Source organism: Dermacentor silvarum, chromosome 5 (assembly GCF_013339745.2).
Source record: "Dermacentor silvarum isolate Dsil-2018 chromosome 5, BIME_Dsil_1.4, whole genome shotgun sequence".
Classification (NCBI taxonomy): Eukaryota; Metazoa; Arthropoda; class Arachnida; order Ixodida; family Ixodidae; genus Dermacentor; species Dermacentor silvarum.
In genome coordinates this window covers 37105515-37121771 of record NC_051158.1, presented here as the reverse complement: position 1 = coordinate 37121771, position 16257 = coordinate 37105515, and positions in this window count along the sequence as shown.

Here is a 16257-nt window from a genome sequence, read left to right as displayed (position 1 = left end):
CACGCGTGTGTGTGTGCGCGCGCGCCTGTGTGTGTGTGCGTGTTATTCCTACATGGCGTCAGCAAAAAGGGTAGCTGATTCGCGCCATGTCGTCACGATATTCTCTACGACGTGAGCTCGAGTGTTTTGGGGCCTACATCATTATTAATTAAATTTTCTTATACAATTCCCTTCCTAATCTCCATGCGATAAGAGGGAGATAAAGTTTTTGCGACTTCAGCAATATCTTTCAACACTGCCTTCATTGTAGCCGCCTAAATTTCTTCCTCTATGCAGTAAAGTTCCCTATTCGGAGCCCTCTGGATGATCTCGTTGTTCCGTTCGGCAAATCTTTAACCTGCGCCTTTCGTTCCTGCTAGGCTGTTATCGAGTGCTGTACGTGTGTTCTGCGTGAGATTTTGCCATTCCCTCTAATGATAAATACATTTTTCAAGACAGCTTTGTACTGTTGAAAAGCACCACAAATGAAAATCGCGAAAATTACCCACTTCTCTGTTATGCAACGTTCACAGCGCAAAGCATACGACACTTACAGATGTGCCTGCAAGCGCAACAACTCGGACTTGTTCAGTAATTATAGCTATCCGGGGAGTATACGTGCCAGATCAATACAGGACATATAAATTGTACATCAGAATAATTAAAAAAGAGAGAGATCAAACAATCGTTCCTTGCTTCTTTTTCTTGTCCCAGGTTTGTTTCCTGCCCCTAACTTCTTTCGATGAACGCTTTATTTCAAGATTTATTGTCTATTCATCGTGTTAGCTGAGTTTGGCCTAACGTCACACCTGGTGTGGCGTTAGCGGAGGATATCGCTTACCCGGAGTACAATTGTGGACACTTCTAACTTCAGCCATATTGTTCAATTCACCGGTTACTATACTTGGTCACATTACGTTAAGTTAAGGGCTGCACAAAGAGCGATGAAACGGAAAATGTTAGGCCCAATATTAAGGGACAGGAAGAGAGCGGTGTGGATCAAAGAACTGGGGAAAGCCGATATTCTAACGGACATTAAGAGGAAAAAAAAGGAGCTGGGCAGATGATTTAATGCGTAGGATGGATAACTGGTGGACCATTAGAGTTACAGAATGGGTACCAAGAGAAGGGAAGCGCAGTCGAGGACGGCAGAAAACTAGGGGTGGGGTGATGAAGTGAGGAAATTTGCAGGCGCAAGTTGGAATCAGCTAGCGCAATACAGGGGCAATTGGAGATCACAGGCAGAGGCCTTCGTCATGCAGGGGACATAAAAATAGTCTGATGATGATGATACTTGGTCAGTTTTCCCACCACCGCAGCATTTCTTTTCATGATGACGGCTGCCTGTTGGTCATTTGTCAGTTACTCCGCATATCACCAAATGCATCGCAGGTACTCTGTTAAGCATTCAGACATAACAGATGGATTGCCGCACGCAGATCTATTTCTCGTTCTTCAGACTGCTCACGGTAATGAAACTGCTGTTATCCGAATTAAGGAGACCGAACGGAGACTGAAGGAGACTTACTACCTTATATCTTCCTTCTGAACCTTAATCCTGTGACTAGAAGCGCAACCTCTGCTTCTTTTTGATACGTCGTCCTTGCTGCCACCCACAGATGGCGTTTCTTGCGTCAAGTCGGCCACGCGACAAACGAAAGCACGTCGTCCGCTAACACCCCCCCCCCCCCCCCCTAACACTGCACTACGGAATGACGAGCAATGAGCTGTTAGCTCTATCCGCTAGTTTTTGAAATTTCAAAATTGTTCCAACTTCACAGACGTATTAAATTATTTTCCACATTTTAGCGCTCATTCGGTGGCAAGGAAAGTTCTGAACGTACCAACGTACTGCTGAATGGTGCGTCTAAATGCACACCAAATTTCTTATCAACATCAAAATGTTTTAATAGACAGGGCTCAGAAGAATGCGAGGTTTGAGCCGTTATGTGGCCCTAGGAGCACGCACTGCAGTTGAGCGTTTTTGTTCTCAGATCAGTTGTTCCGACGAATCACCAGCTCTAGAACGAACGCTGGATTTAAAAAAAATAAAACTAATAAAGCCGTTCGCATTTTTATTCAGTGGACGTAGCTTTACCACTTAGGGGCGTTTTGAAATCTGTTTCGGGGTGACCTCAAGGCAATTTATTCGTTTATTTACTCTCAATGTCGAGACATTACAGAGACGAGTGGGTAAAACATACAAAAGAAACAAAATACATCAGGAAAATACAATTGCACAATGATTCCAGTAATGGCAGTTTTGAAGGCATTTGTATCGGTGATTGAAGCGATAGCGGAGGGAATGTGGTTCCAGTCGTAGCATTTGGCGGGAACAAATGAGTTGGAGTAGAAATTGTTGCGGCAATGAGGTACACCAACTTTGTAATGCTGGTCGATGCGTTGGGAGATATATACGGGTGGTAAAAAAAGCGAGTCACGTAGGACAGGGTTTAAATGATAAATTTAATAGAAAAGGCCGAGACGGGAAATTTTACGACGAAGGGACAGATCAAGCAAACGGAGAGATGATTTCCAGGGCGGTGTGTTAAGTCCGTTCTTATTTAACAAATGGACTGGACAAGTACATTCCCACATCGCTTCAAATCTCTGTATACGAAGATGACATTTGTATGCGGAGCTGTGGTCGCAACAGACGTGTCTCTACGAGCAAGATTGCAGAAAGCTATCAATTCTATCAAACAATTTCTATTCACACCAGGTCTAACGATGTCGGCAGAAAAGTGTGCCGCCATTGCTTTTACTAGGTGTGACGTCTCGCGCTACACGTTAAAGGTAGTGCACTCTCCAATTCGCTACGTGTCACGTTTCTGGGCGTGACAATCGACAGTCTAATGACGTGGACACCCCATCTCTGAATATTCAAAGAAAACATTTGCCATACGCGAGCATCTGCCGTATACTATCAAGCAACACGGGGCTATCCGTAAATGCTCTGCTACGCATGTATTCGGATCTCTGTGAAGGTCTCCTACGATACAGTCTTCCTATGCTACAACGCATTTCCCAAACCAACATAAAGGCACTCACTGGTACGCAAACAAAAGGTCTGAGGGTGGCGCTCAGCCTATACCTAAAAACACATCAAGTGTAGGAACCCTTGCAGAAAGCAAGCACCTATTGGTTCCAGTTCTTCTGCAGCAGGAGTTTCTTCCAGTGCATATGCGGTTTGCTGCCAGAGTGCCGGGCCATCGGCTTGCTTCAGACAGCGGTCTTGTGGTGCTGAGTTTGTTCCCGGCAAATTATCAAAGCATTTCTATGCCGAGAAAGGCACGGCGACACTGGTATCTGCCTACGCTTGGCGTTTCCACCGATCCCTCTGGACAGATGCAAGCAATCAGTACGGACCCCTATACAAAATTGATCCATCGTGTGACCTTTGCATGCCGCGAGGCCTCAATAGACAAGACCAAACATGCCTACACTGCAACAGACTCAACGTGTCCTGCACGAATAACTTGAATCGCAAGATTCAACTGCCGGACTGGCCAATGTGCTTTGAATGTAACGCCCCTGAAGACCTGCATCATGCTTGTGCGACTGCAGCCGCTACAGTCTTTGAAGACGGCACTGCACATGCAACGGTGCTCGAGCTTGGAACTGTGGCACATTCTTGGCCCATAGCAAAGCACCACCGGCGCGTTACGCGCCACGAAAGTGCTGATGACGTTCCTGCTTGCAACAATGGCAACAGATACGTGTCCACCATAAACAATTTATTGGCATATAGAGGTTCCACGTATGCCCAACGACACCAGCAACAATAAAAACAAAATATTTTCGTGCTGATTCTGTTTTGGATAACACTCAGATATTCACTACTCCCCGTGGGAGTTCATAGATTTATTACATTTCCATGAACAAAACGGAAAGAAAAATTCTTTGCAAGCGGAAGTTGCCATGGATGGCAATCGCACATTGTGTAATAACGCTTTCTCTAATTAAACAGTCGTAGCTTGTAAAATCCCTGGAAATATTGAGCAAATACTTATATTTTATACAACAATAGCTAAACAAACTGGACTTGCACGCAGCAACTCATAACTAGGCAGTACATTAGGTGAGCACTTATGCGCAGTTTTCCCTAGAGTGGGTGCCGAGACGTGTCAACCATTATTCATATAATCTGTAGCGGGTTAATGCAGCTCTGATGTTCTTCAGCTCGAGTTGGATTTCTCTGCACGGGGATTTTCGTTGAATTCTTGCTAGCGTTGTCGTCCGTGTCCATGTGTTATTTGCGGCCCCATGCTGCGGAAAAAGAGCACATAGTTATCTGTATTGCTCCGAGATTTTTGCACATAGAGACATCGGATGCTCCGAGCACGCATACAAAATAAAACTAAGCATTGACTGAGATAACTAATATTTTTATACCACTTTGAGACTATTTTATGATAAGCGAGCAGTCAAAGTTTTTCTGGAATATGACGCAAGTTTTTGTTTGTTTTTACTTGCAAAGTTTGATTGACATAGTTCGCTCTGGTTCCCGGAAGAGTCCACTTTTCAGCGTTTCTATTAGGAACAACTTTATTACTTTCAGGTTGTGAGAGGAAGATATGCCAGAAACTGCCGGTAGGCAAAATCTAACGTAATGGAGTAGCCGATATTCATAAGTAGTGGTAATGCGAATAATGGAGTGGTGGAAGAGAAAGAAGACGCGGACTTGGAGGGAGGGGTTTTGTAGTCGAAAGTGGTGCCCCGCGCCTCCACCAAAAATGTTACAAGGCGGGAGGCGTTTATTTAGAAGACTGGAGGGAGAAAGCATTGGATGGGGCGAGGCCGCCAGACCAAAAAGCAAAGTCCTCGCCTTCCTTCTATTCCACCGATCATTCCCTTCCTCTTCGTGTGTACAAACGCGCCGTTACAGTATTATACCGAACAAGAAATCTCTAGTGTGTACTCTATAACTAATACCAGCCACATGCCTCACGGCTTTCTTTTGCCATACCAGTAGTCTGTTAAGGTTAGTTTTTGATCTCGTGCCCCAGACCAAATGACAGTAATCAACGCTAGATTGAAAGACAACGTGATAGATTGCTACCTTTACTCGCGTAGGGAAATTAAATCGACATGTAGAAGGAAAACCAACCGACTGACACTTTTTTTCAATATGAGCTATTTGATTTCTTCACCTCATTGGGGAATCAAAAGCAACTCCAAGTGATTTGAAACTTTCTGTTATATCTATTCGATTATTGTAAAGCACAAGGTGATTTCTAGAGGTCTAGAGGTCACACACTTGACAGGTCGAAAGAAAACAGCTTTGTTTTTGTTTTTTTAGTGTTCATGTGCAGTTCATTTACCATTGACCACTCACTCAATGATTCAAGCATATATCCTTTACCTATAAGCTTTGTCGGGGGTGTAGCAGCTCAAAAATATGCTCGCATCTTTGGCATAAAGAATGAATTGTGTGTCGATAGAAATAGTAATTATATCATTATTATAACCATTAAAAGAAAATGGCCGAGAAGACTACCTTGGGGAACGCCGCGTTTAATTTATTGCAATGCCAATAATTCACCATCAACAGTGACGTACTGCTTTGTTACAATGACTTAAGTAGGAGCGGAAAATGTCAAGACAAGAGTCAACGTATGCCAACGTATGGAAAGTCAAGAGTCACGTATGCTATATTTTCCAACTTATAAATTAGAATCTCATAATTAAAAAGATCGAACGCATTTGTAAAATCCAGAACTATTCCAAGTGTTAATTTTTTTCATCTCAATATTACGTAAAATAGTTTGTTTTTGTATCAGCAAGGCAGACTCAGTTCATATCTTTTTGCGAAACCCGAACTAGGATTTGGTTATAAAAGTTATCAAAGGTTATCAAAAAAGCTAAGTGCTCTCGTCATTACAATTTTTCGAAAGGTTTTTACCATAGAGGAATAAAAGAAATGCGATTATTTTTACCGCCATTGTAGATAACGGAAACCTTAACAGTATTCATACCTTGGGAAGTAGCGCAGGTGCAATACCTTGATTTAATTTTTGAACAAACAAGGAGCTAAGAGATCAGCAACAACTTAATTGGCTTTACTTGTTGCCCATTATATTAATTGTAGGACGTTGATTTAAGGTTCATCAATAGAAAAAAACATCTGTTCATTATCTGTGTCCCTAAATACCGCAGATTCACTCAAAGCATTTGAAATGAAACTAAGTGCTCTTCTAAGAAATGCATTGGCGTTTCAGTTACTTTCTGAACAAAACGTCGTTTTATGCATTGAAGCACAAACTTAACTGGAACTGCGTCAATGCATTTCTCCACAAAGTTCGGGAATTAATATGGCGAAACTGGTGTCATCCTGAAAATTAGTTCCAAGTGGATCCGCCTTGCGAACTCCACGGCTAGAATTTGTAATTTGCAATATAGGCCATAAGGTAGTTAGTTAAAAACATAATTAGTGAATTTTGTTAATCACTCAATGATGCATTTCAATTTTTTGTACAAGTAATATCCGCCTCTTCGAGTAGACCAGCTCATGAACTAGAAATGTGCTATCTGCCACCGGCAACCTTTAAAAATTTCTGAATGTGTTCGCTGAAACACCTGGTATATTGCTTCGCAAAAAGCCACGAAATTTTACACTCCAACAGCAGTAGCTTCAAAGCTTTATTTTTGTTAAAACTTACAAGAGAAAAATAAATGCAGGTGACTGCTTCAGCTAGAAGCATCAACACAAATCGGCGTTCCGGCGCATGCTGGCAGACGGATAACCTCCTCAATCCGCCTTACGTGAAATAAACGATGACCATTTGGCGAGCTCGTTGATTTGCAATAAAGAAATGATTGTTTTGACTTTATGAAACAAGTTTCCATGTCAAGCTTTGAGCAGCGTGTTTCGCAAATACATATATATTATAATATATATAATATATAACTATGAGCACAAGAAATACGTACGCCTTCCCCATCTAGGAGTAGTAGTTCGAGGAGTTTTGTGCCGCTGCATGGTAAGTCTCCTTCCACCCGATACCCTCTGTGATCGTTGAAGCTTAACTGCATCGACTCCTTGTTGTGGTGTGGACAGAACGGCCAATACGGTCAAAATGACCAAGATGCTCCACGTGTGAATCTTCGCCATAGATTTCGGACACACAAGAACTAGTGCCGCAGCGTGCAGAGACACTACCTTATATTCTTCTTCAGACAATGCTGAATAATCAATAATAAAGAAATCTTACGTATTTGAGCTTCCTCTTCTTTTTCAAGCATGGTTTTGCTTGCGTGTCTCGCCATTGAATGCTCATTTTAGTATTCACTTTCCGGATTGGAGATAATTTTTGAAATCTTGGTCTGGACTGTTTAGGCTATTGTACTTTAAATATTGCACGGAAAAGAACATTGCATGTAAGCATTCGCAAATTGATAGCATTTCGAGAGCTGCAGGCACAAATAGACGCTATACGATGGCTTTAGAGTTCATGAAGTGGGAGTGTATTGTCCTGTACTAGTACATGAGGAATTTCCATGCGTCTGTTGGCGAACGTAAGACAATCCTCCTTTGCGACCATGCAATACGTACTTTTTTATAGCGTAACTCACACATAATCATTGTTTGCAGACTGAGTTTCTGAAAAAATAATTAATGTTCATACTCCATGACTTTGCATTATTCCAGTGGTATACGAAGGAAACGTTGCAATATCGCGACGCTTCTTAAGAGACTGCCGGCAAGAACATTTTCGTTCGCATCGGACCTTTTCTGCGTTCACCAATTTTTTTTTTCCACATGTGCGAAATCTACACTTCGCATATGTACAGGTGGCAATGATGGCCGCTGAATATTTATCGCTGAGCGTGTGCCAGTAAATTTTGCGAGCGATTTGACTGCATTAACATTACATGGCTCTGGAAGCGGAAGATCCGGCGGCGTGGCCGGAGATGCTACAAAAAGTCACGTGGTCACAGCCATTCAACGGGAGGCGCGCGCTGCGTGGGCCTCTGGATTCCTTCAAGCACCACCAGATGCCGCTCACCACCGCGCATCCGCTGGCCTGATTAGATCTCTTACAGTTATAGGTAGCGGTACAAGGTAAATATTGAGGGGAAAAAAGATCAATGAAATGTATACAAAAATGCTAGATAAAAAACATGTATTGCATACCTGAATAAATCAAGCAGGCTAAGTGACTATTTATCACCGCTCCGTTTGAAAGGGGAATGCCATTAAATCATCATCAACATCATCATCATCATCATCATCATAAAACCCCAAAACTTCGTAAAGTAGCGACACGCTTTGACGCCGCGTCGCTATTGGCCTACTGGTGTCACGTGGGACCTTGCGCCGGCTTCGTTTGCTTTTTTTTTTTTTTTTTTTCAGTCGTGCTCCACCGCCACTTATGCTTCAGAAGCGTCGGCCGACTGGCAAGGAGCGCATGTTTGCGCCGTTGCCCTTCCATATGCATTGTTTTTGTTGTTTGCGAACGCCCTGAACTAAGTGTTATGGCAACTACGACGTCACTTGGCCCTCGTTTTCCATCACATTGAGCTGCTGCTCCTTCGGATGTCGAGAAATATATTCAGCGAAGGCAAGAAGCTCTTAGTGATACCACCTGCTAGGCGCGTTCGGTTAAGAAGAAAGACATGGGTTCCATGAATTGAGGAGACATTGGAACCGACATTCTTCATACGACTATGCGAAGTCAGTTGCGAGTCTCATAGTACAGTATGTGTCGGGGCTTGCATAATTTGCTGTGGGCCACAACCTTGTAGATATGACACAGTTCATTGAGCATGCTGCCATCTATCTGCTCAGTTTTAGCAACATTCGTACGCGACGTGTACTTTGTTTATATAAGCACTACGTCGTTGTATTTTGTGCGCTTAGTCGTTGTGTATACACCAACCGGCTTGAATTCGCGGGCAGGAGAGGCTGCGTGCGAGAACTTCATTACGAAACTTTTAGGATTCAGCGCAGTCCTTTTAACAAAACTCGAGGCTCCAGCATGGAAACTCATCTAAGGAAAGCAACTCTGCCTTTTGTGCTTACTTACTAGCCTTCTTTAGAGCTAATAGCTTTGTTTAACTCTTTCGTTCGTGTTCGTCGTTGGCGGTCGGCCGGTGGATTTGCGATACAAAGGCATCGATGAAGAGCGTGCGTGCTCTCCCAAAACAGAGTTAGGGGGCGCGTTCTTCGCCGAACGACAGCATCATAGGTCTTTGAGACATACGTGCTAAGTCGCGTGAGCTTTAAAGTGTGTGAATGTTTAGGTGCGGCCGTGGAGCACTCGCAAAGAAAACGTGCGGTCGCCCGCTCGTTCGCTGGCTCATTTAGTCGTCGCTTGTTTAGTCTTTCACTCACTTTAGTCGTTTTCTTCTCGGCCGTAACTACACTAATGTCATATCTTGTGAATGCTATCTTGGAGCGAGCGCAACCGTCCTCAATCTCAATGCATGCACCTCTAAATTATTGATGGTGCAACTCGGTTCGCGACAACCGCGTCACTTCGTGAACGGACGAGTTAAGGCACGATGAAATGTTACTCGTGATCAGTCACTAACCCGAAAGACCAAAAATATGTTATTCAACATAAGCTGACTATGCTCTTATTTGAGCCTGAGTGCAGCGCTGTGACCTCGTGCCCGCTTCGCGAACAAACGCTAAAAGAACTGGGGCCGGATTCAATAAGTGTTTCTCTCGTAAGTACTCTCCGCCATTGGCCAACCGCCTTCGCTAACAACATGTCCAGCATCAGGATTGGCTGCACCTATCTCTTACGAACAATTTTAGCGTAGGCAGGTTTTGTGATTTCGGGCCCTGATTTCATTTTTTATGTAGGCAGAGTCCCGACTCGATGATCGGCAGCGCGTATTTCTGTCGACTTTGAGGCACGAGAGACAATAGCACCAGTGCCCATCACTTAGCCTTTGCACGTGTTTAGATGATTGGCAAGCACACACAAAGGCTAGCACATAGGTGGCACTGTAGCTTATAACATCGTAACGCAGAACATTCGGAACAGCGATCATTCGTGCCCTCTACCAGCCTTCGTGCGTCATAGCTGATACGCGCCGCGAATTCACCTATTAAAAGGCAGCGCGGACTATTAAATGCGAAGCATTTCTTGGCGAACAATTGCCACTTTGACAGTATCTATCTATCTATCTATCTATCTATCTATCTATCTATCTATCTATCTATCTATCTATCTATCTATCTATCTATCTATCTATCTAGCCGCCTACGTCTTGTTGATCTCATGGTCATATCGTTATCTTGGTGTGTTCCAAAATTGGCATAGTATGAGAAGAGGGTATGAAAAACATTAATGATAGAGCGTGACATGAATGTCATCACATGTGAGTCATGTAGTTCAGGAAACAGCCGCCTAAAATGACAATGACCAAGCGAAAAGACGTTAACACTCAAACACCACTGAATTGGGTTCGGATGTGGGTACTAAGCGAAGGAAACACTAAAGGTTGATGGTCCCAGTCATAGTCATGAGCAGAACTATACGCCTTAGGGTCTCTTAGGCGTAGCTAAAGCGATGCCTGAGGACTCGTGACATGAATGTCATGACATGCGGGTCATGTATGTCATGTATGTCACGAAACAACCGCCTACGTCTTGGTGCTGTCATGGTCGTTTCGTTAACTTGGTAGGCTCCCCGCACACTTCTTCGCATAACATCGATTCCCACAGGGCGCACAGTTCCCTACCTCCGCTTACGCAAACATGACAAAGATTGCTTGGGAGTTGTACACCGCAAAATTCTCAAGAGAGCCCTCGACCTCCCGATCTCCACTTCCAACGCGCGTCTTCTCGCGTTGGGGGTGGTGAACACGTATCGGGAACTTCGCGAGGCGCATCTCGTTAACGAATGCACGCATCTCGCCCAGACCGTGTCCGGTCGCCACCTCTTGGACCGGTTACATAACAAACATGACCACCATACGAGGGAAAGGGTTTCAGTGCCCGAACTGTGGAGACGCGCTCTCTACGTTCGACCCCTTCCAACTAAGATGAACAAGGAGGACCATAATGGCCGGTGCCAGGCGCGGACGGATGCCCTGCACCGCCACTACGGCTCTAAGAAACACGTATTTTACGTCGATATTGCAGGCCCCTCCCACTCAAAGAGGGGGGGGGGGGGGCACGCCGCTGCTATCATACACGAGGAAAGACTAGTGGACGGCCTCTCGTTCAGAGCACCCCAGCTCAGCGCAGCGGATGAGGTGGCGATCACCCTCGCAGCCTCCCATCCCAACTTTAAATTTATTCTCACAGACTCCCGCGGAGCCTGTCGTAACTTTCAATTCGGATGTGTCACTCCTCCCGCTGACAAAATTATTCGCCGCAGTATTCGCGACTGCGATCCAACTCATCGCTCATTCATATGGGTGTCCGGCCACCAAGGCATTCCACGTAACGAAGCCGCCCATGAGGCAGCCCGTGCACTTACCGGGCACCAGGTGTCGCTTGGGAGGACCTTGAGCCAGATCACAGCTCTCTTCTTTCTTTTGAAGAGATTACTGAGCATCGTGCGAACCCTGGCATTACCCGGTACCTATGAAGGGATTGGGTAAAGCTGGCGAACGAACTCTGCTTAGGCTATTTACAAACACCCTGCTGTGTGCGGCGGTTCTCAAACACTTTTATTCTTCTTTTGACGGCCGATGCTCATTCTGAGGGGACGTGGCCGACACCTTCCACATGGCTTGGGCATGCAGGCAAAATTCTTCTCTCCTCCATCACTCCGTCCCCTACCCGAGAGGACTGGGAAGCGGCCCTGCTCGGCTGCCAGGTACTATCGGGCCAACAAGCCCTAGTTCGGCGGACCTGCGCAGCGGTCAAGACCAACGGGGTCCCGGAATGAGGGACTCCGCCCAGTATTGCGAGGAGCGAGACCCACTAGGGGCCTCTACCCGAGCACCTCTCCGTATATGTAGCCCAATAAACGCTTTTCACCACCACAGGGCGTGGGATCTGTCGGCTTTTTAGGTTACGGAGGGCTTGCTAGAAGCCAGGATGTTTGCGTTCGGTCGTAAACGTGTTATTTAGATCCATTCGCAACAAGATCTTGCAACATGGGCTTGACAAGTTTTGCATACCTCATTGTAGCGTACGCTATACATTCGGATTCGTCATTGGATGGCGTTAGCGCTCGTTTAGATCAGGTACACAATATACATGTTTTCTAGTATTTTTATGCATATCTTTAAACTTCTTGTTCTTCCTCAAACCTTCTACCTTGTACAACTACATGTGCATCTGTTACATGGCGTGCCATCTTGGGTAATAATATGCAAATGCAATGTAAAGTATGCACATATTGACGCTACCTGCAGCGTCGCCAATGAAGAAATCACCCGCATTGAGAACAATGTTACCATTTACGAACCTGGAGAGAAACTAGAGTCTGCTAAGGTGGCGGTCCCACTCCGGCGGCACGCGCTTGGCATTTTAGTCATTGTTTGCGGACGCACTGTGCTTCCTGCGCGCATTGGACAAATGTGAACTTTATAGCGTTAGAAAGCTTACTTTGTGCACTTTCCAATGACACCTAGTTTTATCACCTAGCCTGAAGCGTTACCTGACGGCAGTCAAAACAGTGGGAGCAAAAAACGGCGTTTTTGCTGTACTAGCCTCCGTTGTATTGCGCTTCCGACTAAACTGTTCAACACGACAAAATGAAATTTGCTGTCTTTAAATGAAATATTATACAAGGTTTCTATGAAGAGAAATTGCCTGTAAAGCAATTAGAAATTTATATTGGCGCCAATAAAAATGAGCAAAACAACAAAAGTTTATGAATTAATATCTTTTTTTTTCTTTTAAACTCAGGACAACAATATTTAGTGCTTTTCTAGGCTACAGTGTACTTATCATCTCTGCGAAGTTGTTTTATATTCTGATGAACGTTCGTGCGTTATTATTACTTCAAATCGGCAATTTATGACTATACTTGGTCACGCATTGTCGACGACGGGACAAAACTGTTCCAGCTGAAACTCTGAAATTTTCAATAATCAAGCAGCAAGCCGTTATCTCGGACTGTATGAAGAGAAAATTGGCTTATGTTAATTAGGGAATCTACAGGGGAATAGTGAACTTAGCTAATTTATCTGCTTACCAGGTCCGTGCAAATTGACATTTTTTTTTTAGTGTACACGCTAATTCACAACAATTGTTGCACATTACTATAACTATACAGTGTCATGTAACTACTAGCACTCACGAGTTTTACTAAGCAGTGCTTGGAACACAGGATTTACAATAAATAATAAATCTCACAGGTGATATTTGGTGGTGCGCCATCTGTGAAAAAAGATATTAAGCTGTTTCACGTCAGTTCCAACGTTTGTCAAATGTGGCGCCACTGAACATTACAAAGCGGGCAAAACGGGGAGGGAGTTTTTTCTCCAGGTTTGAGTGTTTGGCTCAGTTAGGGTGGCTAGAATTGGGCCACCCTAGCTCAGCCCAATTCTAGCCACCCTAGCTCAGTCTAATCACTGCGCCTACACCACATTCCTTCAAGCACACGTGTCTGCAACCACGCCTTCAATGTCGTCGTACAGGTAGCCACCCTAGTACAGGAGCTTAGTAACTTGTGGCTGCGGGGAGAAAGATAAGAAAGAAAGAAAGAAAGAAAGAAAGAAAGAAATCAATCGCCGTGCACAGTACATCATGAGTGCATGTCAGCTAGCCAGCAGGTTAGGCTATTGTGCCAAGGAGAATTTGAAATTGCCGTCGCCTCCTCTATTTTGCAGGCTCGTACGACGATACCTGGAAACTTGCTTTCCCCGCGCGGCGAGGTGCGACGTGTGGGGCAGGGCACTGTGTTTGACGATTCTGCGTGACGCCGCTTGAACATACGATAGGGTTAGCAGAAAACAATGAGCGAGCCTTGCAGACTGCAGTGAAAAGTGCTGATGGCTGCATGACCTGCAGCATTCCAAATCGCGCGCAAATAGCCAAATACCACGTGTTCCGACGCCCAGAGAAGTTTTGAAACTCGTGATTTCCAGTGGGTGCTTTTCTCGATGAAAGATATCGTATTTACCCGCGTAATCATCGCACTCGCATAATGGTCGCACCCCCACATTGTCCTCTTTCTTTTTCGAGTGATCATCGTACCCTCGAAAATCACTGCAGTAACCGCCGTTTGCTTGTTGCAGTGCGTGGCTGCCGATCGAGCAGAGTTTCCGGCCATTTCTTTCTGCGAAGATTTTCCGCCATTGCATGCACAACAGTGTGCACAACATAACACAGTGACACATGAACTCGAAGATCTTCGAATTCAGCAGAAAAAAAAAAGAGAAAGAAAGGAAGGTATAGACAGCGCGAGAAAGGCAGACAACACGTGCACAATTTACACTATATAGACTGATGACTATTATACAAAGTACTTTTAGCAAATAATCTTTTTACGTAGTCCCTGCTTGTGTAGATCACATTCCGTAGGCTAATGTGAGGACTTGGTATTAGATGCCTGTGTCACGAAAACTGCTGTCGGCGAAACTTGGGCAACTTCTGAGTGCTGCGCGCAAGGCTGTGGGTGCGAGTGCTTGCGATGGCCATCGTATTCATAACGCTGGCGCGATGAGCGATACCAGCGGTGAGCGCCTGCGGATTTCCTAAAGCAAACGCTCTGGTCAACCGCTTCATTTGCCATTCCACTGTACCGCGGCTCTGAAACTCAATGACGCGATCTCCAAAACTATTCGTGCGGGCTGAGCGGCCTCACCAGTGGGTGCGCCGTTGAACCCGCGACGTTCCCGGAAGTGGTCTCCCTCTGATGCACTAAGTTCATATCAACGCTGCATAGCTTCTGCAATTGCAGAAACCGCCGCTCTGGCACCAAAACATGGCCGACGGTCTAGGAACATTTGTTCGCCAGCCTAATCCCCATTCATCTTCATGCAGTTTGCAAACAGCGCGAAAAAAAAAAAAGACATTTGTTTTGAGATACATGAGGCTAATAGTTGGCTACACGCAAAGCCTTTCCGTCGCGCATTTATGTAAAAGAACGCGGTTTTTGGCGCTCTGCAAGGCGCCAAAAGCGGTGTGTATAGGAGCTCTGTGTATGGTTAGCACAGTAATAATGGAAACGTGCTTGCTGGGGGCTTCAGAACGTCGGGAAAGAGGCATCGGGTCCCGCGGCACATGCGGTCGAAACAAAACTGGTGTCAGCCGAGCCCACAACTCTAATTTCTACGCACGTAGACCGGGGTAGCTTACAAAAGCACTGCTACTTTGAACGGTCGGGCCTCGACACCCGGCTGTTTCACGCGACCTAACAGTGCCGGTGTGCAGGGCCGGTGACAAACTTTCTCGAGGAAATCACTCCACAAACGGTTCTTTTTTTTTCTTAGTCGCTCTGTTGAAAATGCTGTACTAACATTTACCCCTACTCTTTTACCGTCACCTCTCCTCCACTGCTGATCGCTGTTCAGGTGTCAGCAGACTGCGCTAGACAGTTGCTGCTGTCCGTAGTAATTTCCTTCCATTTCCTTTACTTATCTGTTTATAGGCACAACGCAATAGTGACCATTTCAAGCCTAGAACCTTCGTTTAGTGGGCCAATACTTTGCAGAACGCAACAAAAAAAATTAGACACTAGGAAAAGAAAGAAACAGAACACAACGTCACTCGCAATGGTCTGCAGGCCATCTGCCAAGACGGCTTTCGAAACAGCGGCCCGCACTCACGTGACAGCCACGTCAGAAGCGGCAGTGACGAACCACTAATAGCTACCCTCATCAGCACTGACCATTTTACATAGAGAAAGATTCAACCGAGCCATTGTTGAAATTATCAGCGGGGACAAGGCTACCACGCGCAGCAACAAAACAAAGGTTCCAGGCACGAGTTGTCCTGAAAAGAAGGGGGGGAGGGGGCATTTCCCCCCAACATCAGCGGATCAGCTGTCGCAGCGTCGCAATCAGGGCATTAATTTTGACACTCTGGTCTTCTTTAACGTGCACCTAAATCTAAGTGCACTAGCATTTCACTATTTCGCTCCCGTCGAATTGAGGCTGCCGCGGTCGGGATTGAACCCGCGATCTCGAGTAATGCCATTGCCTCAAAGCTACCGCGGCGGGCACCGAAGTTTTGATGTGACGTGTGACCGCTTAGCCTACGGTTCTTTAATGTGGCCTTGCGTCCGCACGCCCTGCGTCAATTTTCCGCTTGGCAAATTTGCATGGTGTTTATGTTGCAGAAATAGCAGAAACATACCGTACCACATCTTCAGTTTTCCCGGACCCGATTTTGTCTTGCCTTCTCACGTAACCCTT